General features: G+C 36.0%; 1 pseudogene; it reads right to left on the minus strand.

Moving 5' to 3' along the window:
* Positions 1-3,120: 3,120 nt before the first annotated feature.
* On the minus strand, positions 3,121-21,971 carry LOC108511782 (annotated as a pseudogene).
* Positions 21,972-23,100: the final 1,129 nt, after the last annotated feature.

A 23,100-nucleotide genomic window follows, 5' to 3' on the forward strand; every position in this document is an offset into this window, starting at 1 on the left:
AATTTCACTCAAAGTCGTTAGATCAGGTTAGCGGAAAAGTTTTCTTTAGAGTATTCAAATATAATGAGAGCTTTGAAGGAAGCCAATTCCATTGGAAAGGTTATTGTTTAATAGAAATAAAAATTCTAATGACCACAACCAGACTAATAACTCAGTTAGTTACAACCTAGAGCTAATAACGCATCGGGGTCTTGAGATATCCAACCACTTGCAATATAATTGAGCCATCATAAGTTAGTGATCATTAAGTGAGCCATGAGTCATGCTAAAAATGGATAAGTTTAGGTTGAATGTTATTGCCCTCAAAATAGGTCATTATCACTAGTTCCTGCTAATCTACTTCAGAGATTTATATGCATTTTTCTTTGTTGATTTGATATAGTATCAAATAAAGTTTTCCTGCTTAGAACCTCCAAAATCACTACCCTAAGGTATCTATCAAGATAATATAGTTTTTCCTTAGGGATCATGGACCATAGTTTTCACACAGATTACAATAAGAAAGCACGTATTCATGAGAGGTAATCACTCAGAATGCAATAAATTGGTACATAGAAATGGGAAGTAATTATATGGATCGTAATAGGATGAAACTAGCCATGAGAAAGGAGGAAGAAAAGGAGAGGGAAGAGGTCTTGACCTCAAAGGCACCATCATGGTTTCAATGTGGAGCGTGTTTTTCTTTGAGTGGCTGCTAGGGCTTCTTTTTTATAGATAAAAAGAGATATGTGCGAGATGGGGGGACTATGATGCTTTGTTTAAAAGGTTAAGACTGCATTTGGAAGTGGACTAAGTTCGGAATAAATAGGTTAACTTACTCCTATGCCTCTTCATTCTTGAATAACTTACTCCACTTTTCATGCTGGAGTAATTTATATTAGGAGTAAATGGCTATTAATACACATTTATTTGGAAAAATTAACAATTGATCTTTTCTTTGACCAAACTTTAATAAGCAGTCATTTGACCATTAGCATTTAATTATTAGTTGTGCACACACTTATACGACACCTACACAGGCTGGTATTTATATTGCACATACTTATAATAGTTCTAAGGCAAATGATAACCATCGCCCCAGGGGCGATGGTTAAGAAATATTAATTGCTTCCAAAAGACAACTTCTTCCATGAATATTGATTGCTTCCAAAAGGCAGCTTGTTCCAAGGATATTAATTGCTTCCAAAAGGCAGCTTGTTCCAAGGATATTAATTGCTTCTAAAAAGCAGTTGGGAGAAAATGTAATAAAGATGGTTGGAGATTAATTATTATCCCTTAACCAGGGATGATTAGTGGGATTCAAATTATATTACACATAGTTGCCCCTGATTCTTCTTTCCTTTCCTCCTCGTCGAACCCCGCTCGCCGTCGTCTTCCTCCACTGCCGGCTATCTTCTTCGCCGGAAGCCGACGCCTCAGGTGATGCTCTTTTCCCCCCTCGCTCTATTTGTCTCTCACCTCCCATTACCTCTCGTCTTCCGCACCCACACCCTTTCTTCCTCCTCCATTTCATTCTCTCTCTGCCATCCTTCGCTGTCTTTCCTAATCGATGGCGGCACCGTGTACCATGGTGCTTGGTCGTCCTCCACCCACACATCCTTCTCCTCTCTCCCCTCTCCCTCCCCCTCTCCCTCCCCCTCTTTTGTTTAAGACATGTTAACTTGTTTGTTTATAGATAGGGGATAGCTTTAGCCATGAATACATTTGATTTGAATGAAGTTCCAACAGAGTTGATTTTAGAGAATCCATCTGAGAATCCAAATAAAGTGCAAAATTTGGATAATCAATATAAGATTCGGCCTCATTCGAGCACCTTTGAGCCATTTGTTGGTCAAACTTTTCTTAGTCAAGAAGAAGCATTTGTTTTCTACAGAAATTATGCAATGTACCATGATTTCTCAATTCGGTATGAAGATTCCATGGTTTTTCAATTTGGTATATTACATTAAATGAAGATTCACTTTATTTCTTGGAAAAAATATAGTGAAGGTAGTTAGAGTCTAATTAATATTTCTTAACCATCGCCCTAGGGGTGATGGTTAAGAAATATTAATTGCTTCCAAAAGACAACTTGTTCTATGAATATTAATTGCTTCCAAAAAGCAGCTTGTTTCAAGAATATTAATTGCAAAAATATAGTGAAGGTAATTAGAGTCTAATTAATATTCCTTAACTATCGCCCCGGGGGCAATGGTTAGCGGGATCCTAGTTCTAATAGAGGAATTGCTACGGTACTCTTTTATATTATTTTATAAAAAGTTAAGAGACTTCTTGACCATCCAACGAGTAATAGGTCACCAACAAGTTACCAGCTTCTATATATTTTAATTTCTTTTCAAAGAAAAATATTTTATTATTTATTATTTTTTTCTTCTTCACCGATCCTTCTCTCAGATCTTCTCCCCAAAACCTCTTCCAATGAGTGATCTGTACCTATTTCTCTATCAATTTCGTTGTGGAAATGCATATTTTTTGGAGATTTTTAGGCTCATTTGGGTGTAAATCTGGGTTTCTTGAGACGATTTGGTGTTTCTTGGTAGCGGCGGCAACGTTGGATTTAGGATTCCAGTATGGATGATGGTGAGGATGATGAGGTGGCAATTGTGGCTGCTGTTGATGTTCAAGAAGTTCGGATGAGGTTGGTAGTGGAGCAGATGGAGAGGGTGTAGGAGGATGTAGCGATGGAGAGGTTGATTGTCAAGGTTCGATGGAAAGGGTTGAAGGCGATGCTAAGCTCACTATGGTGGATGGTGAAAAGGAATTGCATCCGTTGCTGTGTGACATCCGCGAACTGGTGAGTGATTTGGATTCCTTCCAGGCTGTCCATATGTTTCGAGAGGCAAATGTGTGATGTCGCCTTGTTTGTTGCTCGACACTCCGGAGCGGTTCTATGGACATGTGATGTAGTGACCCCTCCTTGTTTAAATTATTTTTTTTTGGACTCGATTGGCTGTACCCTAACACGAGTTGTATAAGCTGCTGCTGTACCAAAACAAAAATAAAAAGAAAAAAAAGAAGGAATTGCATGGGGGAGGAGGAGGTGAGGGATGAGGTGCTAAACTGGAACTGTGCTCTTCTCCCTCTACCCAAGATTGATGCTCCTTCTTCTTCTTCTTGCCACTACATTGACCCAGCTCCACTTATTTTATACTCGAATGCACCGGCCTCAATAATTGCTTTCTTCATGGTGACCATTCTCGATATTAGCAACACCCACCTTGGCTCCACAATCACATTGGATGACATCGCCATGCCCAATACTTGGACATCCCCCGCATCATTGCAACGACCAGCATTGCCGCCTGGCTGGAATTGCCCACATCGTCCTTCATCTTGACTTCTGATGGTAGCATGGCCCTCATCTTCTTTGCCAACGCCTCAAATTCCACACCTATAAGCACAAAGCAAAGATCTTGTCTAGTTGTGAACACCGACCGGAGGAGTTTAAGTGGATCGTAGCTTCTGATGATAACAAGGCTACCTATGATCGATGGAGGTGACATTGTCAACATGGTACCTGCTGAACTTCTTCTCGAACTTGAGCCCGATGAGGATGAGGTCATCGAGGGAGAGGCAGCCACTGAAAAGGCCGTCATGGCGATGATTATGCTAGAGTCAAGGTCGCTACCAAGGGGGAGGCCGCCCTTGAGGTGGAGGGAGAGGCCGATGGAGCGGATGCTCAAGGTGCAAATGGCTACAATGTCGGGGTAGCTTCAAAAGGGTTGCGGTTAAGCTTGGCAGTGGTGAAGATGACAGAGGCTTGGATGAAGACTTCAGTCTTTAAACATCTCGAGTGTTGACCTAAAGATTGATTTTGATGATCACAAAATCTTGAAGTATAATTACTAATGGTTGTGTTGCAAGAAGAAAGATAATTTGTTTTGTAAGGAATATAGCAAGTTGGAAGAATGCAAGAAGGCCTCAAAAGTTTTCAAGAAAAGTTGGAAGAAAGCCACACTTCATTAGCCCAAGTTTCAAGTACAAATAATTCAATTTGGAGGAACAATTCTAAAGAAAAAATTCAAAAGAACAGTCCTCGAGTCGACTTCTGAAAGCTTAAAGTTGACTCTGGCACTTTGGAGTGCCATGGCACAGCGCTACAGTGCTCAAGCCGACTTCAGCTACAGTGCCGAGTCGACTCGCTACAGTGCCGAGCCGACTCACTCTCAGTCAGGACAGAAAGCAGTTTTCAGCGCTACAATGTCGAGTCGACTCGCTACAGTGTCGAGTCGACTCGCTACAGTGCCGAGCAGACTCCTATTCATGAGCTGACTCCTGTTTCAGCCGAGTCGACTCAAAGATCTGCGTAAGTCGACTCGAGCACACTGGGAGGCATAACAGCTAGTTTTTTTTCGACTCCAACGGCTCTATTTTTGTCTCTAGCGGCTAGATCTTTGTTCCCACGCCATCCAAAACTATAAAATCAAGGGAAGAGCCAGGAGAGAAGAAGAAGACAGAGAGAACACATAGGGAAGAGATTTGAAAGAGATTTTAAGAGAAACCTTTCAAAAGCACAAAAGGGCCATTCAAAGCAAAAGAAAGAGAAGAAGAGCATCTGAGTGAATTCTAAAGCTTCCTCTCCAACTGTGTGCTGCCTCAGTAATCCTCTACCTCGTGCGAAATCAGAAGAGGGTCAAGTAAAGGAGAAGCCGAGTTCTTTCATCTGCAAAACTTGTTTGAAGGCTTCTTCTCTTTACTCTATTTGTTTATATTGCTATATCTGCTTGTTTGAGAAGTTTGTATTTGTTTTCAACTCCTATTCCGATATCTTGTAACTTGATTCATTCAAGAAATTGAATCAAGGGGTTAAGGTTGTTTGTGAGCCCGAAAAACAAACGTTGTAAAGGTTTTGGTTGGTGAGCTTTTGAAAAAACCAACTGGATTGAATTGTGAGCCTGTAAAAATAATCGGGATGGTTCTAGTCGATGAGCCTGTGAAAATCGACCGAGTTTGTTGTGATCTCGTGAAAATAACAAGTTAGGTTGTAAACTTGTAAAACAACCGGACTGTAGTCTTAGGATTATAGTGGAATTTCCAAAGAGAGCTTGGAGAGTGGACGTAGGTGCAGTGGGCACCGAACCACTATATATTTGTTGTGTTTGCGATACTTTCTTTCATTGTTTAATTTTCTCACTTATTTACTTAGACAAACGCCTGATTGAATTGCTCATTTAATTCATATTCGCACATCCTTTAGTTGCAATTATATTTAAATTGGTTAACAAAGTTTCACTTGATAAATCTGCATAAAGATTCATTGAATTGCATGCTTTGGCATACTTAGACAAATCCTTTATTGAGCCTATATATCCGTTGCTTAAAAGTCTTAATCTTGATTAGATTAGAATTAATCTGTTGCTAAGTTTAAATTCCAGTATGCATCCATATAACTTAGCTTAATTAACTGAAAGTTTAGAAGTAGTTGAAAAATTTTAAAACCCCAATTTACCCCCCCTCTTGGGCTGCATTTACTGGGCAACAAGTGGTATCAGAGCAGGTGCTCTTCCATTATTTATAGTCTTAACTGACTAGAGCCAAAGATTATGACACCCTCGCATAACATATTATTTGCTGAGGGACTTTCCACAAACAGACCTCCACTATTTGATGGAACTAACTATATTCAATGGAAAGTTAGAATGAAAATCTTTGTTCAATCACAAAACTATGAGTTATAGAATATTATAATAAATGACCCTCACACACTCTTTCAAGCTGTTAATGAAAAAGACTTAGTACAATTGAATGCTAATGCTATGAACATACTATATTGTGCTATGAATGAAACTGTATTTAATGAAATTTCTGCATGCTTATCTACTAAAGAGATATGGGATACTTTAGAAAATATTTATGATAAATCCCAGATTAGCTCATATGTGCTTCAATTACATACTAACAGTGAGACTGCAGGAAAAACTTTTGAATCTCCCAATCAAGAAGAAAGAGCAACAAATGAAGAATTCAGTTATGAAAATAAGGATCCATCCTCAAACACCAAAAAATTCAAAAGCTTCTTAAAGACAAAGAAGAAGAGGAAGCAAGAAGAAAGAAAGAAAAAAATTAAAAGCAAGAAAGCCTTGACCAAAAGAGAGTCAAGCAAGAAATTGAAAGCTAGGAGCAATAATAAACTACAAGAGGTAACTAACTTGTATTTTATGGCACAAGAAGATAAAGTAGAATCTAAATCTAATTTTACACGAAATGAATTTCATGAAGAATACTCTTATGATGAACTATTAAATGCTTTTCATGATTTGTATAGTGAATATAAAAAATTATCTATGAAGAACAAGAATCTTACAAAGTTAAACCTGAAAATTTCAGAAGAAAGAAATTCTATTGTTGAAATACAAGACAAATTAAATTCTAAAAATGAAAGCTTAAGGTTAAATTCAAAAAAATTGATTCAGAAAAATTATAACTTAATTAAAGAAAATCAAAACTTTAGTGAAGAAGTTAACCAATTGAAATCTCTTATTAACAAATTCATTGTAAGTTTAGAAAGATTAAAAATGATGTTTGAAAGCCAACATACTATTTTTAATAAATCAAGACTTGGCTTGACTCCCTTGTTTAATAATAAATCCCTAGAGAAAAAGGTTATCAATTCACCAAACAAACCATCAAATAGGATAACTTATTTCAAACATGAAAAGAATGGGCATAACAACTTTACCTATCGTTCTAACATAACTAAATCAAGTGGTAAAGTTATTATAATTAAACAGATTTAGATTCCAAAAGGAACCATATATCCTAACCTCCAAAGACCCAAGCAAGCATGGGTACCTAAAATAAATAACTAAAATTATCTTGTAAATGTGTCAAAGCAGCCCTTGAAACTCATGTGAAACTCTTAACTAGATGCCATGACACATGACTTAAAAATGAATTTTATTTCATCATTTGTGAATGTAATTTCATATCTTGATATGCTTAACTTTGTAAATTCAGTTATGCTATTGAATATTTACTAAATGCCTTATATGTATGATAAATTTTATCTCAACAATCTTAGCATAAAATCTTCTAGTGCTTGCATGATGATAAGAAAACAGTGAATGAATATGCATAACTTTCTTCCTTGAGTTTTTCAAAATCTAAATTCTCTCTCGAGTATAAATGTTTGATGCTGATTTCATGCCTTCATGCTAAAACTTTATTGAGCATAATCCTTATAAAATTTTATTTCATCTTTTGTTGAAATATGAATGCAATTTATCATGATAACATTGTAACATTCATTCCTTAAGTAATTATCTAAAATGTATTATGGTTTGCCCTATAAGACTCATGTGTACAACATATGTTAAATCATAATCATCTCAGATTGGTTCAATCATAAATGATTAATGTGTTACGATCATAATGAGAAACTCACTTAAAAATTTAACAATAACAAATTGTTTTTCTCCCTTACAAGTAATTTTCAAGACTATTCTAAAATACAAGAACAATAAATCTGATCTTTAAAGTGTTTCATTGAGTATAATCATTGCATCCATGATTAATATCTGTCTCTAAAATTATTTCAAATTTCGCTGATTAATTTTAACTCATCATGTTTAGTCTGAGCATAAGAATCTTTTAAAGCTTGAATATTAATTCTTGTGAACTATCTCTCATAAGTCAAAAATAAAAATTTTATTTGCTCTAAAAGAAGATTGCTTATCTCCCTGAAACATGATTATATGTGTTGAAAGCTAAATCATAATCAGAATTTTGATAGAGACAACTGTTTAAGATAATTCAATTAGAACTTAACTTGTATACCCAATTAATTATCTTAAGCAAATAGAATCTAAGCTAAATTGATTCTGAAAATAAGAAATTGATTTGACCTTGATGAATCTTCCTATTGCCTTCCATGCTTATCTTTGAACTATCTTGCTTAATGAAACTATCTCTTTAGTTCAAGTGATTTGTGCTTGCTTATATTTAGACAATCTCTTGGGTAGAGTGACTCAATATTCAATTATTGTCATGTCTTATGTTGAGTCATCTAGTTAAGTAATATGTTGCATGAATGTTTTGTATCTTGAAGAAACTAATGATTTTCCTTCAAGAAAGAAAAAGATTTTGCTAATAATGCAGCATCTATGAGCAAAAAATGAGAGATTTCAACTTAAAGGATACCTCCACACAAGGTACAATAAACATTCACATGCAAACAAGAGAGAGGACCTTCTTCAGTCAAAAGTTTACACATAAGAAATCTAGTAGGTATTTGACTTGAAGAATGCAGAATGAATCGGTAATTTTAGATACCTTTCTTGCAAATTAGCTGAGCAAAGTCAATAACTTAAATCCTATTGTGGCATTATTAAAATCTTTGATTACTAATTTCTTGATATCATGCCTACGTATGTATTGATTAACTTATGCTTTTGGAGACTGTGTCATGGTTTGCCTAAATTGAAAAATACCTTTGCCTATGTGATGCATAACCATAAAATATACAAGTTTATGCTTCAAATTTTGATTCAAAATAACTTGTGATCTTTGAGCATAATGAAAATGCTGTTTGCTTGCATGATATACATTTATATGATATGCAACATATTAGTGTACTTCTTTATTCTGCTCTTTCATGTAAATCACTTGAAAATAACAAAAAGAGAGAGATAAAGAAAAGAAAATGAACACTGTTTAGGGGAAGTAAAAGCTAAGTAAAAATAAATACTCAAATCTTAAGCAAAACAAGCAAAGTATACTTGGCACATTTGTGAGATTTGTATGAGCAATCTTTTGAAAGGGATAAAATTTTGAAGTCTTGTTGAAAAATCTAAAAACTTGCCTATAATTGGAACAAATTAAGTTCTTTAGAAATATACTTAATAAAAAAATGGTGATTACTAAAAGATTCCATAGATTTTGATGAAATCTTTACATGATTAGAAGCCAAAGATTACCATTTTCATTTGACTGCTTTATGAGCCTTATATTTTGTTAGATGAATGGATAGAATGCACTTCTGTGTAGTTATATCATTGAAGAATTTTTATGTAAAAATAACCACTTATATTTGAAAAATATTCATTACAAATATGATAAACTACTATTTAATTTAAAACAAGCACCAAGAGCATGATATGAAAGTTTAAGTAACTTTTTGATAGAAAGTAATATTGATAAAACTATGTACCAAAAAGAAAATTCTGATATCGTAATTGCTCAAGTATATATTGATGACATTATTTGTGGTGCTACTAATAAAACTTTATGTGAAGTTTTTACTAAGCTCATGCAGTATAAGTTCGAAATGAGTAGAATGCATGAACTAACTTTTCTCTCGAATTCCAAACTAAGACAAACAAGAAAATAAATTTTCATTGGTCAAAGTAAGTTCACAAAAATATTCTTATAGAAGTTTGGCATGAAGAAAGGTATGTCTATGACCTCATTTTGTAGAGTTTGAAAATGATGAGCCAAGTAAATTCTATTGTTTGAAGCTGTATTATTATATTATCACTACAACAAGAAAGGATTTTGGCAACTCTATATTGCCGACGCTACATAAAAGCATCGGCAATTTTTTTTCTTGCGAGACGCTTGTAAAAAATGTCGGTAAAAAAAGGTTCCGCCGACGCTTTGTATAGCGTCGGCGTCGGCGGCCTATTACCGACGCTTATAAGCGTCGGAATATTTATCACCGACGCTTATAAGCGTCGGCGTAGGGAAAAAATACGACGATGCTTATAAGCATCGTTGGACTTCACTCCTCCCCACCACAAAACCCAATCGACCCCCCTCCCTCCACAGCCCATAGTCCTAAAACCCTAACTCACGGCGACCGACCCCCTCCCTCCTCAGCCCTTTTCACCCATCTCAACCAATCTCCTCCGACGAGCGACCCCAAATCGTGTTCCTCCGCCGCATCTCCTTCCCCTCCTCCCCCTCTCCGTTGGCCTCCTCTTCGTGGACGACTTCCTCCTCCTCCGCCGCAGAGCACTCACACGGCGTTTGAAGTTTGGAGTCGGCAAGGACAAGGACAAAGCCAGGTTTGGGATCTTCTTCTCTTGCTTCGATCATAGGATTGTAATCGCTGCGATGGCAGCTCTGACATTGTTTCTTAGCATGGATGGCATGTAGGGTGGTAGTGTGTCTTGCTGGAGATGATAAAAATAATGTTGTTTTTATTCGAGCTTGTGATCTAGGTGTTATGGGTTTTCTTATTTTCTTCTTTTTACTTGAGCTTGCAATCAGCTTCCATAGTGAAGTTTAATCAACACTTAAGAGTATGAAATGAGGCGGCCAAAGGGAGGAAAAACACTCGCCAAAATCTTCCATCTAATAGATAGTGTCCAGATCCAAAAAAGAATGCCATTTGAAAAAAATTACCTGTTTCTATTGCTAATCCAGAGAAATCCTAACTTTGCATTCTCCGCCGAGGTGCATAAAATCTCTTTTCTTCTCATTCTCACGATCTGATCCTTCTCTTAATGTTTCCTCCTTTTGTATTTTTTCTTACATGCCTTCTTTTTCTTCTCTTTCTTTGCATAACTTAGTCATGTATATTAATCTTAGATTAATCTTATATATACTTTCCAGACTTTAATTCAGTCAAACATCTTATCTGACCTAAGAATTAAACCATGAACTTTGTCATGTAGTTGAAAATTTCAGATGTGACCTGGAATTAACCCCTCGTCACTACTTTTGTTAGTTCTATGTCCTTTTTTTTGAAGGGGCAGTTCGTTTAGATCATTTCAAAGCAGAATTCATATTTGGATAACTTTAAAATGTATATTGGGTACTTTAAATGTTGAAGCTTAGTGAACCATCATATCGGACTCATTGGTATAGGAAAATTTGCCTCTTCATGCTTGTTGCACTTGCTGGTAGATTGACCTTAGTGACCTTGGCACTTTAGGGTACCTGGTCTGCATGTTATTTTATGCTGCTGCCCCTTTGAGTTCAATTAGTGTCAAAACAAGAATCTCCTGAGATTACAATTCTTTTTAGGATATTGTTCTATGGTTCTACATCATAAATTGGTACATACTTGTTCAATTATGGTTTAGATAGACTGTTACTAAAGGTGGCATGATTCATCTAGTGAACAAATAAAATGGCTTTCATTTTGCAGGTATCTTCTGCAAGAATGTTTCACCCCACACGTTTGTGTCAATTTTGTTGAATCATGATATTATGTTTTATATTTGTCTTGGTACCTTATGATAGAAGCTGGACCCATGTATGAAAAAAAATCAGGTATCTCTTATCAATTCAAGTCCAATCATACAGTGGTCAACAAAAGAGCCCATGGATCCCCTATATATATTTTTGTTTGGAAAAGTAGACAGTGCCATGCGATGAGTGTTTGGTGAGTGAAAACAAGCTGTTTGTGCAAAAGGAAGTGTGAAGAGTGTTTGGGGAATGAAAACAAGTTGTTGGTACAAAAGGAAGTGATTGATTCCCAAGGTATTCACATGCGTTATTAAAGGCCTATCCCTCTTAGAGGTTCTCTGGGTTATCTAAGCTAGCAAACAATATTCAGTAAGCGAGCATATGTTTATTCCTTTTACTGGTTGACTATAATGCTGAAAATGATCTTACAGTGATATTTTAGTCTGCGAAGCAATTCCAAGCATATGTTTATTCCTTTATGGGGTTGATGATAATGCAAAAAACAATCTTGTTAATGCATTTTAGTCTAAGAAACAATTCAAATGAGTAAAGCATCATAGGTTTAGATTGAAAAATATGGGATCATGGAAAATGATCTGTAACATCAATTAATGACTCAAAGCTTAATGCATGATTCCCTCGTATGGAATTTGAATAATTAATTAATCATTGAATAATTAATCATTGCTTCTATAAAATTTTAGGTACCCACGATGATAGAGAAAAATTGTTCCGATGAATTAATAGTCATTGCTCGAGGTCCGAACGATATTGTCAATAGATATGATAGGTTTATTAATAATAGTTTTAAATTTCATACTAAAGAACGTGAGAAATTTAGAAAAATCCAAAACAGTGGGGTTATGGTTGAGGCAGACGGAAAAACTTATTACGGTGCCCTAAAGGATATTTATGAGCTGGATTATTATGGAAACTTTAATGTATTACTATTTCGATGTGATTGGGTGGATATAAACTCATCTAGAGGTTTGAGACAAGACATAAATTGTTTCACACTTGTAAATTTTTCAAGGTTGATACATACCGGTGTGCTATTGAAAGATGACTCATTTATTTTTTTCATCTCAAGCTCGACAAGTGTTTTTTGTATAAGACTCAAAAGATAAAGATTGGTCTGCTGTCATTAAGACTAAACCTAGAAACTTGTATGATATGAAAAAGGATTTGAAGAGGAGGATATTGAGACTTATACTCAGTGTATGCCTTTTAATATTGTACCGAATGATGGATAATAAGAGAGTATAGTTTTGTAATGGTAAAAAAAATTTACGATGTATACATTGACTGATGTATTTTTTATTACTAATTCATTTAGTATTCAATTAATATTTAGCTGATATTGATTCATTTTCATGCATGGTAGGTAATAAAATGCATCGAGGAAAATGATTCAGAGATGTGGAGTTCTAGCAGTCTTAGGTGGGATCTTCTTCTGCTCAGTCCATGCGATCCCAGCAGCCCCAGCAGCACGAGTCCGAGTCTCAGCGTAAGTTCTAATCTCAGCACGATCCAGGCCAGGAGGTTATGGATGACATGTAGATCCAAGGTAATTTGATTTAAAGTTCAGTTCTGTTACAATCTAATTATTTTAATTAATTTGCCTCCAATGTTTTAATGGATATTTTATTATTTTTTATAGATGAACAGGGGAGAGTGAGGACGACACGGGGTTCTTCTCGAGCACGGGATGTGTGGCAGCTTCGTGAGGATGAAAAGATAGTCGTCAGATGCAACGAACTAGGGCAGCCCATCAAGAGGGCTGGAAACCTTTTATCAAGTTTCTTAGGATCGGTTGCGCGTAGGGGTCAGTTGTGTCCGCTCAACTATCATAAGTGGAATGATATGCTTCCTTCTTATAAAGTTGAGCTTCTTAAAGTTGTACAGGTAAAGAATTGAATTTAATATTGTTAATTTGATACATACTGTATGTCAATTTGCTTACTATTACAATCTTAATTTTTCGATTTAATATTGTTATAACATTCTTTACTTTGGTGTAGAAAAAGTTTGTGCTCCCTCCAGAGAGCCATGATTGGGTGTTAAAGTCCCTCAACCGCAAATGAAAAGAATATAAGTCGAAGTTGAAGGCCGACTGGAAGCACGAGGGTATGACAGAGGAGGAGGTTGCTTGTGTTTGTCCTTCTGATGTACACCCTCATCAGTGGAGGGAGCTTGTTCACTATTGGTTTTCCGAGAAAGAACATATTGTGTATACTCTCTCAATACCTTATATAATGTTTAATACATTTAATATATTACAATGTTTATTTTTTCGTGGTAGACATATTCTGACATTGGTCGAGCCGCACGAGCATCTTAGATAGTTCCTCACACTTCAGGCTCGAAGAGTTATGCGAGGCTCAGAGCTGAATTCATAAGTTTCTTTGAAACTCTTGTATCATATAGCATGTACCATGATATATAGCACTTCCAATATACTTTTTGTTGTAGATGGAAGACCATGGGAGAAAACCTGGTGAGGTGGAGTTCTATAAGATGACTCACACCCACCGAGATGACAGCTTTATCTGGAAAAAGTCAAGAGATATAGTTGTATGTATTCATTAATAATTTGTGCAATGATTTTTCATGTATTTTAATTTTTCAAAAATTAATTTGATTGTTTTTGAGAGATATAGGATAGAGCTACATCTCTTATTTCATAGCGTATCGGAGAGTCATCTTCAATCGGCAACACCAGATGTGTTGAAGCTCAGGTGTTTACCGAATTGATGGGCTCAGAGTGTTATGGTCGAGTAAGGGGTTATGGCGTTGGAGTTACCCCCACACAATTGTCTGCAGTGGGTAGATATACTCAAGATGCTAGACAGAGTAGTAGCACTGCAGAGGTTAATGATCTGAAGGCAGAGATACAAGAGTTGAAGCAGAGCCATCAGACAGAGATACAATCTTTGAGGGCTCAGATTGATCGGGTTACATTTTTGTTGCATCAATTTATCCCTCCTCAGGTAACTTACATCTACTTGAACATTTTACATAAGTATTATATTTTTTTAATGGGCCTAATAATTGTCATATTCTTAACTTCTTAAGTTTTTTTTACAAGTTTCTGATACTTCAACTGCACGTAGAGATGATGATGCCATCGACCCCTAAAGCTTTTATTTTGGAGTTTTATTTGTAATTTTTTTATGCTTTTCAAAGTACATTGTAAACATAAATTGACATTATAAATATAAATTGACAGTAGACATTGTAAATGTAAATTGACAGTATGAATATAATTTGACAATATGAATATTTGGATAAATATGTTTGATTGTGACGTGTATATTACGTTTATTGTGTATGCGATTGATTTTGTAAATAGAATTTTATAATTTTTTAAAAAAATACAAAAAAAAATTTATCCTAACGACGCTTTGAAGCATCGTTAAAATCGTGAAGAAATATCAATTAGTGATGCTTTAAAGCAGGACTTAACGATGCTTTAAAGCGTCGCTACTTTTATTTGCACATTTAGCGAAGATTTCATGCATCGCTATGTTATGCATCCCTGGTGACGCTTCCCAAAAGCGTCGCAAAATTACCGACGCTTTTTAGCGTCGGTAAAGCATTGCTAAATTCCGACCCTTTTTAAAGCATCAGGAAAGATTTTTTCACCGTTGTATAAGCGACGCTTTGCCGACGCTTTCTGAAGCATCGGGAATGTTTTTACCGATGCTTTTAAGCGTCGGTAATGGCCAAAAAAAGCATCGAAAATGCCCAATTTTCTTGTAGTGTATACATCTTATAGGCCAAATTGTATGCTTATTTCGTGCTTATATGCAAAGATATCAAATTGATTCTAATGAGTCACATTTAATTGATATCAAAAGACTCATAAAAATCTGTTAAGAAAATAAAATCTAAGATTATGAATTAATGAAATACTTAAGATTTTTGACATCAAACAAGATTCTCATAAGATGTAATGATTCTAATGTCAAAAATTTAATGAAGAATCCAATTCTGCTCTCCATATTTAATTACATGAAAATAAGACATTATTTCATAAAAGATCACACTCAAACTGAAAGGATCATAGTTGGATCAATTAATACTAAAATTACATATTTAAATGAGGGGAGTTTATATGAAAAAAATTAATTTTGATCCTTGACATGATTATTCTTAATGCTTTAATACATTATGTTATGACTTAATGCATATTATGTTTTGCATATAACATGTGGCAATTATAATTTGAAATGTATTTTAACTCTACACAAAAGTTTTTACTTCACCTTTGTCTTCGAAGTAACTTATGTTCCAAAACTTAATAAAAATGGTTTTCACTTGCAAAACGTACTCCTCAATGATATGTATTTTCTGAATTCATTGACTTTCCTTGTACTTTTCTGATTTTAATGAATATCTTCTTAAAAATAAAAGAAAAAAATAGACTGAATTTGTAATTTAGGCAAAATGAATTTATTTTGATTTATCTTCCATCTTGCCTAAACTTTGGTACATAATGTCCTAATACATGTTAAATTGCTCCAATCTGTACCAAAATTTATGTTAATTACAAAGATTCTGAATGTGCTCTAATATTATTGAAATATGTGTTTTCAATCTTAGTGATTTAAGATGAGCTACAATGTAAATGATACATATATCAAATTATAACTTTGAAAGCTTTCTTGAAAATTTTTTATGAAATTTAGAATCTGATTTTGTATAAAAACTTAAACTTAATTTAAAAATGTTTATATCGTTGCATCTTTGTAACTTTAGTTATATGCTTCAATGATTGTATCATTTAGGAGAATAACTCAATATGATTCCTAGATGAAAATTATAACTTAAGAAAAATAAAATTAATTTTGATGCCTTGGTTGATTGCTCCGATATACATATGAAACGTATCATTTCTTATCTTTAAAGTATACTAAAATTGGTCTAAATGATGTGTCTTTCAATTATCTTAATTGCGAACAAATATTTCTAAATATATGATTTTATTTTGATATTAAAAAGATTCATTGTATTTCATGTATACATTAATTGCTGTGAAACTATGATTAAGAAATTGAGTTATATAAATATACACTTCAATGATCATCTATATGTTTTCTCTCCTGCATAATTAATGGCCTTTATCATTAAAAGAAAAAGCTATTTTTTTTAAAGAAGAGTGAATGATCTTAAAGCTAGAAACATTTCAACTCACTCAAATAATTTTTAAAGGAAAGAAAATATAATAACTTTTGAAAGAAATTTGAGCTTCAAAAGAGTTATTTTCTGATTAATATTTCAGTGCATATTCTCAAAAATTAAGAGGAAGCATGATTTGTTCTTGAAAAATTAAAAAGAGTGCTATAAATTTTGAAAAATTTTAGATCACTCTATATTCTTGATATCATAGAATTTTAGTTTTATTCACACTTATCATTAAAATCTGAAATTCAACAAAAAAAATGATTAAAAAAGAATGCATGTTTTGAGGGGGAGCTTTAGATATTCAATCTCTTTGCAATATGCATCTTATTCAAAAGTCACTTTCATTTGATGCATATCTTCAATGTTTTATAGATTGATTTTGATAAACCTCTTTGTGTTGCCACTGCTTGTCTTAGTTATATAATAGATTATACCTTGAGTTTATTTATATAGAGTTTTTCTTATCTCAAATGAATATGATTTAATACTTGAAAATATGCTCTCAATAGTTTAAGACTCATAAAAAACACATTTATGAGATTGACAATTTGAATATTTTATTGAAAATTATTTTTAAATTCTATTCTTAAATGGAATGATCAATTAAGAGAAAAAAAGAAAATTTCAGAGGAAGAGATTATATGGAACTTAATCGCATAAATCTATAACTAAAGGCGAGAGAAAGAATACTAAATGAGAAATAATCATAATACTCTCCAATATGTATCATCTGAAATTTAAATCTAAAAATCTTTATGATACACCTTGAGACTTGCTATTTGGTTAATATATCTTGTGCATCAATCATGAAACAAATTGCAATTCAAATGGTTGATCTTAAGTGCCTCTAATTTAATAAAAAGGGGGGAGAAAAATAAAAGTGAAAAATCAGCTTGGAACGTAATATTTTATGTTTGATTCATGATCATTGTTGTCGATATCTGAAAAGCATGAATAGATCTCAAGAGGCTTACATAAATGAAAGAAGAAATGAATGTTCTTAAAAGCTAAATCATTAAAAGTTACTCTATGTAAATTTGGCAAAGGACTTTTAGTATGTTTTTAATGTCTAATTGGTTTAAAATTAGTATCAATTTAAGCAGATTTTTGGTATCAAGCTTTGTGCTTCATTGAATATCTTTTGAAAGTTGAATTTTCATCTGTACTTAATTAGTAAATTATTTGTTGTGAAGGATTACATCTGTCTTAGTATCGAAAATTTACAATGGAATCTATTAATGAGTTCTTATTGGTTTGCACTTTAGAGTTTCAATCCTATGCCAATTCATTTTAATTGATTTTGATGCTATTCTCTTTAACGACGTAAAAGAAAGTCTTTAAAAAAGCTATAAAAGAACTTTCAAAGCTTTGAATTTTATGTATGCTCTAAGATATATCATAAATGCATAAATTTATATTTTAGTATTTGTGCCCCAATACTTTTATTATCATAAAAGAACTTTAAAGTTATTAAGAATTAATGATCCAACATGATGTTATGTTTTTCTAGTATATAAGTTCTGATCTTATACTCTAAAAATTAATTAGATTGCTCTCATGTTGCTAAATACTTTATATATTGGATAAAAGATCTTAAATGAACAAGCTTTCATACTTGTTATTAAAGATCTTTCAAAAAAAAGAGGTTAGATTTCCATTTATACTTTCTTTGAATATCATTCTTGACACTCCTTGAATTAATTTGAAAAGGTTCTACTTGTACTTGATTCAAAAACTATCTTTGAAATCACATTCGATGTGCTCTCATTATAATTTGCTCTAAAATCATTTTAATTGGCTCTGATCTATGCTCATTAATCTTGTTCTGACATTATTGCTTTGAGTTATATGATTTATATTCTTGCAATAATTCGATATGCATTGACTGAAAATTAGAGTACAAAAAGGGAGAGAAATATCTGAGTATAATTTATTGTTTTATGCTTGATGTTTCATTATTTTGCAATTTTTTTTGATGTTGTCAAAAAGGGGGAGAAATATTTGAGTAAGACTATATGCTCATAATGTTTTATGTGTTTTGAATGGAATATAAATCAACATATATTGAAATGTATTGACTGGGTTAAGCTGATTAAATCTAAAGCATTATCATGAAGTATGTTTTAAATATATATGTTTTCTACTTCATGCAACTTAGTTATGCATTAGTTCTAAGATATAATCTATTTTATATTGCATATACTCCAAGTTTTGTCATCATCAAAAAAGAGAGATTGTTGACCCAAAGATTGATTTTGATGATCACAAAAACTTGAAGTATAATTACTAATGGTTTTGTTGCAAGAAGAAAGATAATTTGTTTTGCAAAGAATATAGCAAGTTGGAAGAATGCAAGAAGGCCTCAAAAGTTCATAAAAAAAGTTGAAAGAAAGTCACACTTTATTGGCCCAAGTTTCAAGCACAAAGAATTCAAGTTGGAGGGACAATTCTAAAGAAAAAATTTAAAAGAACAGTCTTTGAGTCGACTCTTGAAAGCTTAGAGTCGACTCTGGCACTTTGGAGTGCCATGGCACAGCGTTAGAGTGCTCGAGCTAACTCCATCTATGCAATAAAGCAAAGCATTCCTGTAGCAGTAGCTCTTCTGCTATGAGTTCATCTCGTGGTCGAGCTGACTCACTACAGTGCCGAGCCGACTTACTCTCAGTCAAGACAGAAAGCAGTTTTCAGCACTATAGTGCTGAGTCGGCTCGCTACGGTGCCGAGTTGACTCCAGCTACAGTGCCGAGCAAACTCCTATTCACGAGCTGACTCCTGCTTCAGCCGAGTCGACTCAAGGTCTGCGCGAGTCGACTCGAGCATGCTGGGAGGTATAACGGCTAGTTTTTTCTCGATTTCAATGGCTCTATTTTTGTCTCTAACGGCTAAATCTTTGTTCCCACGCCATCTGAAGCTATAAAATCAAGGGGAGAGCAAGGAGAGAAGAAGAGGGAGAGAACACATAGGGAAGAAATTTGAAAGAGATTTAAGAGAAACCTCCCAAAAGCACAAAAGGGTCATTCAAAGCAAAAGAGAGAGAAGAAGAGCATCTAAGTGAATCCTAAAGCTTTCTCTCCAACTGTGTGCTGCCTCAGTGATCCTCTACCTCGTGCGAAATCAGAAGAGGGTCAAGTAAAGGAGAAGCCGAGTTCTTTCATCTACAAAACTTGTTTGAAGGCTTCTTCTCTTTACTCTATTTGTTTATATTGCTATATCTGCTTGTTTGAGAAGTTTGTATTTGTTTTCAACTCCTATTCTGATATCTTGTAATTTGATTCATTCAAGAGATTGAATCAAGGGGTTAAGGTTGTTTGTGAGCCCGAAAAACAAACGTTGTAAAGATTTTGGTTAGTTTGCTTTTGGAAAAACCAACTAGGTTGGATTGTAAGCCCGTGAAAATAATCGGGGTGGTTTTACGGTGAGCCTGTGAAAACCGACCGAGTTCGTTGTGATCTCGTGAAAACAACAAGTTAGGTTTTGAGTTTGTAAAACAACTGGACTGTAGTCTTAGAATTATAGTGGAATTTTCAAGAAAGCTTGGAGAGTGGACATAGGTGCAGTTGGCACCGAACCACTGTATGTTTGTTGTGTTTGCGATGCTTTCTTTCATTGTTTAATTTTCTCACTTATTTACTTAGACAAACACCTGATTGAATTACTCATTTAATTCATATTCGCACATCCCTTAATTGCAATTATATTCAAATTGGTTAATAAAGTTTCACTTGATAAATCTGCATAAAGATTTATTGAATTGCATGCTTAGGCATACTTAGACAAATCCTTTATTTAGCCTATATATCCGCCGCTTAAAAGTCTTAATCTTGATTAGATTAGAATTAGTCTGTTGCTAAGTTTAAATTCCACTGTGCATCCATATAATTTAGCTAAATTAACTGAAAAGTTTAGAAGTAGTTGAAAAGTTTTAAAACCCCAATTCACCCCCCCTCTTGGGCTGCATCTACTGGGCAACATCGAGGGAGAAGAACTCGGAGCCTAGGCCACGAATGTGGGAGTGGGCATTGATAGATCGATTCGGTTTAGGTTCCGACTCCTCAAGAGCCTCTTGAGCTTTGCCATTGCAACAGAAAGGGAGAAGAGAGAGCGAGCTCCAAAGGTGAATGGAAAGGGAGCGAAGAATGAATGGGCGCTCTTTCCAAAAATGCTCATTTTTTCTTTCCAAAAGTGTTATTGAATCCAAGTATTTCAATTCATAGGTTAAAGGCCATGTACTCCTTCCATAGGCAACCTAGAAATCTAGTCGACAAAAGAATGCACATAGGAGTGCTATGGAGAGAGCCTCCTCCTCGAGATTCGCAAGGCCATGAAAATATTTTCTAGCCATCCAATCAAAGTACAGTCGCATGATAATAAGAGAGAAGTTGCCTTGAGTGTGTCCGAGCAACCAGGATTCTCCGCCACACGTAGGCTGCACTGTAGAGTGCGGTGCAACTCTAGATGGTCGTCATGAGGAGATGGACAGCTATCAAACAATATGTGCTGTGTATGATACGATACGAACCATATTTGATGGCCGTCTATTTTTTGATGGCAGTTATCCATGGCTGCATAGCATTCTATGGCGCTGCCCACTGCCAAGTATCCATGTTCGTGGGCAAGAGGTTTTGAATAGAGTTCGCGCGCACAACTAGTCTTGGGGTGTCAAACTCCTAAAGCCTTTGGCAATATCCCAAAGAATAGAGCCAAGTCATGTGCATCCATTATGAGCCCCTTGTGTGATGTCAACCGATAGTAACACAACCTCATCTCTTTTCCTTCCATGCATCAACAAGAAGCTACAACTGTGATGCCAAAACATTTATCACGATCACAAGTTAAATATTAAGATAAAAGATGTACATAGTGAAACCTCAACTTATCTTGCTTATGACAGCCACATATCGGAATTATTCATGTAAAAGTCCAATGAGATCAAGCCCTCAGAAGGATTTATAATTATGCTAATTCGTATGCCCTCATTTGGATGGTTATATTGGTATGAAGCGGTGCCAGGAGAACCATATCTTCTTGATCGACTCGGTTTGGGTTTCTCATCTTGACGTGATCGCAGGTGTTGCTGGAAATTGGACCCAGGGGCGACCGTGAGCCGAGAGGGGAGGAGCTCCGCTGCTGGAACAGTAGGTGGCGGCGCGTCGGCTGGTGGCGTCCTCCTGGAGGATCCTGCAAGAAAACCGGTGGCCGGGATCTCCGGCGCCGGCCCTCCGATGCTTAAGTCAGAGGGGGGCTAGTATATGAGTGGAGTAAAAGAGGAGAATGTTTGTTCCTGTGTGTGTGTCCGTCCCTTTTTCTTTCAGGGCTTCAAGGACTTCCGCAACCAACTGCGGCGACTTCTTCCAGACTTCGACCTTAACCTGCTTCAACCAGGAGCGGGGGTCGAGGAGTCGGAAGCGGAGACGGAAGCTCCGGCAGCTGACGGGGCTGCCCAGGAGGGCCCGGCCAAGGCGCCCGAGGCTGCTCCCGAGGCCACCGAGGCAGCTCCCGAGGTTGCCGAGGCTGCTCCCGAGGCCGCCGAGGCTGAGGTAGGAACCTCGATCACAGAGGAACCAGCCGTTCCTGAAGTCGCCGAGGACAGTAGAGCTGAGCCTTAAAAGTTTTCCGTTCTCTTTACTTTTGTAAATTGGGATGGCCTCCATATTGTTAAGGCCGAGCCCAAACTTTGTACTTAGCCTACGGGCTCCTTTAAATGAATACCTTTAAATAAATATTTTTTCGTAACTTGCAATTGGTTTGTGTTTTCGATTTTCGGTAGACCTAAGTTTCTTCACTTGGGTCCGCTTTAGGTTCCAAGGACTTGGGCTCTGCAGCCCCAACTTCGTCCGCTACATAGTTGACCTGCGTTTAGGCTCGGCATATTTATCCAGTCCGAGCTCAGGTCCGAGTTTCCGCTGCTCGGACCTTCGACCAGCGATATCGCGATGCTTATGTCTAAGAGGATACGCTTGGGCTCGGCAAGCCTTCTCGAGCTTAGCTCAGAATTCGGCCGAGCCCTAGGACCAAAGGTCACTAAACTCGAATTTTATTCGGACTTAAAACTCGGACCTTAGGCTGCCGAGGCGGATTGTCGGACTTCTTTCGACAACCGAGTCGGATGTCCCGAAGCTCGGGATGAGGATTCATCGAGCTGCCGGTATAAACTAGGCTATGGCTCGCGGTCGAACAGTGCATGTGGGACGGGTGAGGCCGAGCAATGATTAGCCCGACCAGGTACCTCGACGCTGGTCGGGGTTTCATTCAGGTAATTAATTAATCAGGAATGAAGTAAATGAAGTAAATGAAATAATGTAAAGACATTAATCGAATGGGTACCTGGTACCATGGGCGTCTTACGCCGAGGCTGTGAACTTTGCTCGGCGATTTTGAGGACGCTTTTCTGCTCGGAGTCCGTTCTTTAGGGACCCCGACATAATAGAAGCCAATTGCCATCAGAGATTGTCGCCAATCACGAATGTTTCACTGATCACGAACAGGAGATCGAGCCGAGCTCGATGTTTGATGGAGATCGAGCCGAGCTCGATTGTTTGATGGAGATCGAGCCGAGCTCGATTGTTTGATGGAGATCGAGCCGAGCTCGATTGATTGATGGAGATCGAGCCGAGCTCGATTGTTTGATGGAGATCGCATCTCGAACTCACGAACTCATGAACTCACGAACACACGAACTCACGATCATCTTCAGGGAGACCACGTAGGTGCTCCGTCATCCCGAAGTATCGGGGCATCCCGACCGTGGTCGAGGTATTTGATGGAGATCGAGCCGAGCTC

The sequence above is a fragment of the Phoenix dactylifera genome, chromosome 17 (assembly GCF_009389715.1).
Source record: "Phoenix dactylifera cultivar Barhee BC4 chromosome 17, palm_55x_up_171113_PBpolish2nd_filt_p, whole genome shotgun sequence".
Classification (NCBI taxonomy): domain Eukaryota; kingdom Viridiplantae; phylum Streptophyta; class Magnoliopsida; order Arecales; family Arecaceae; genus Phoenix; species Phoenix dactylifera.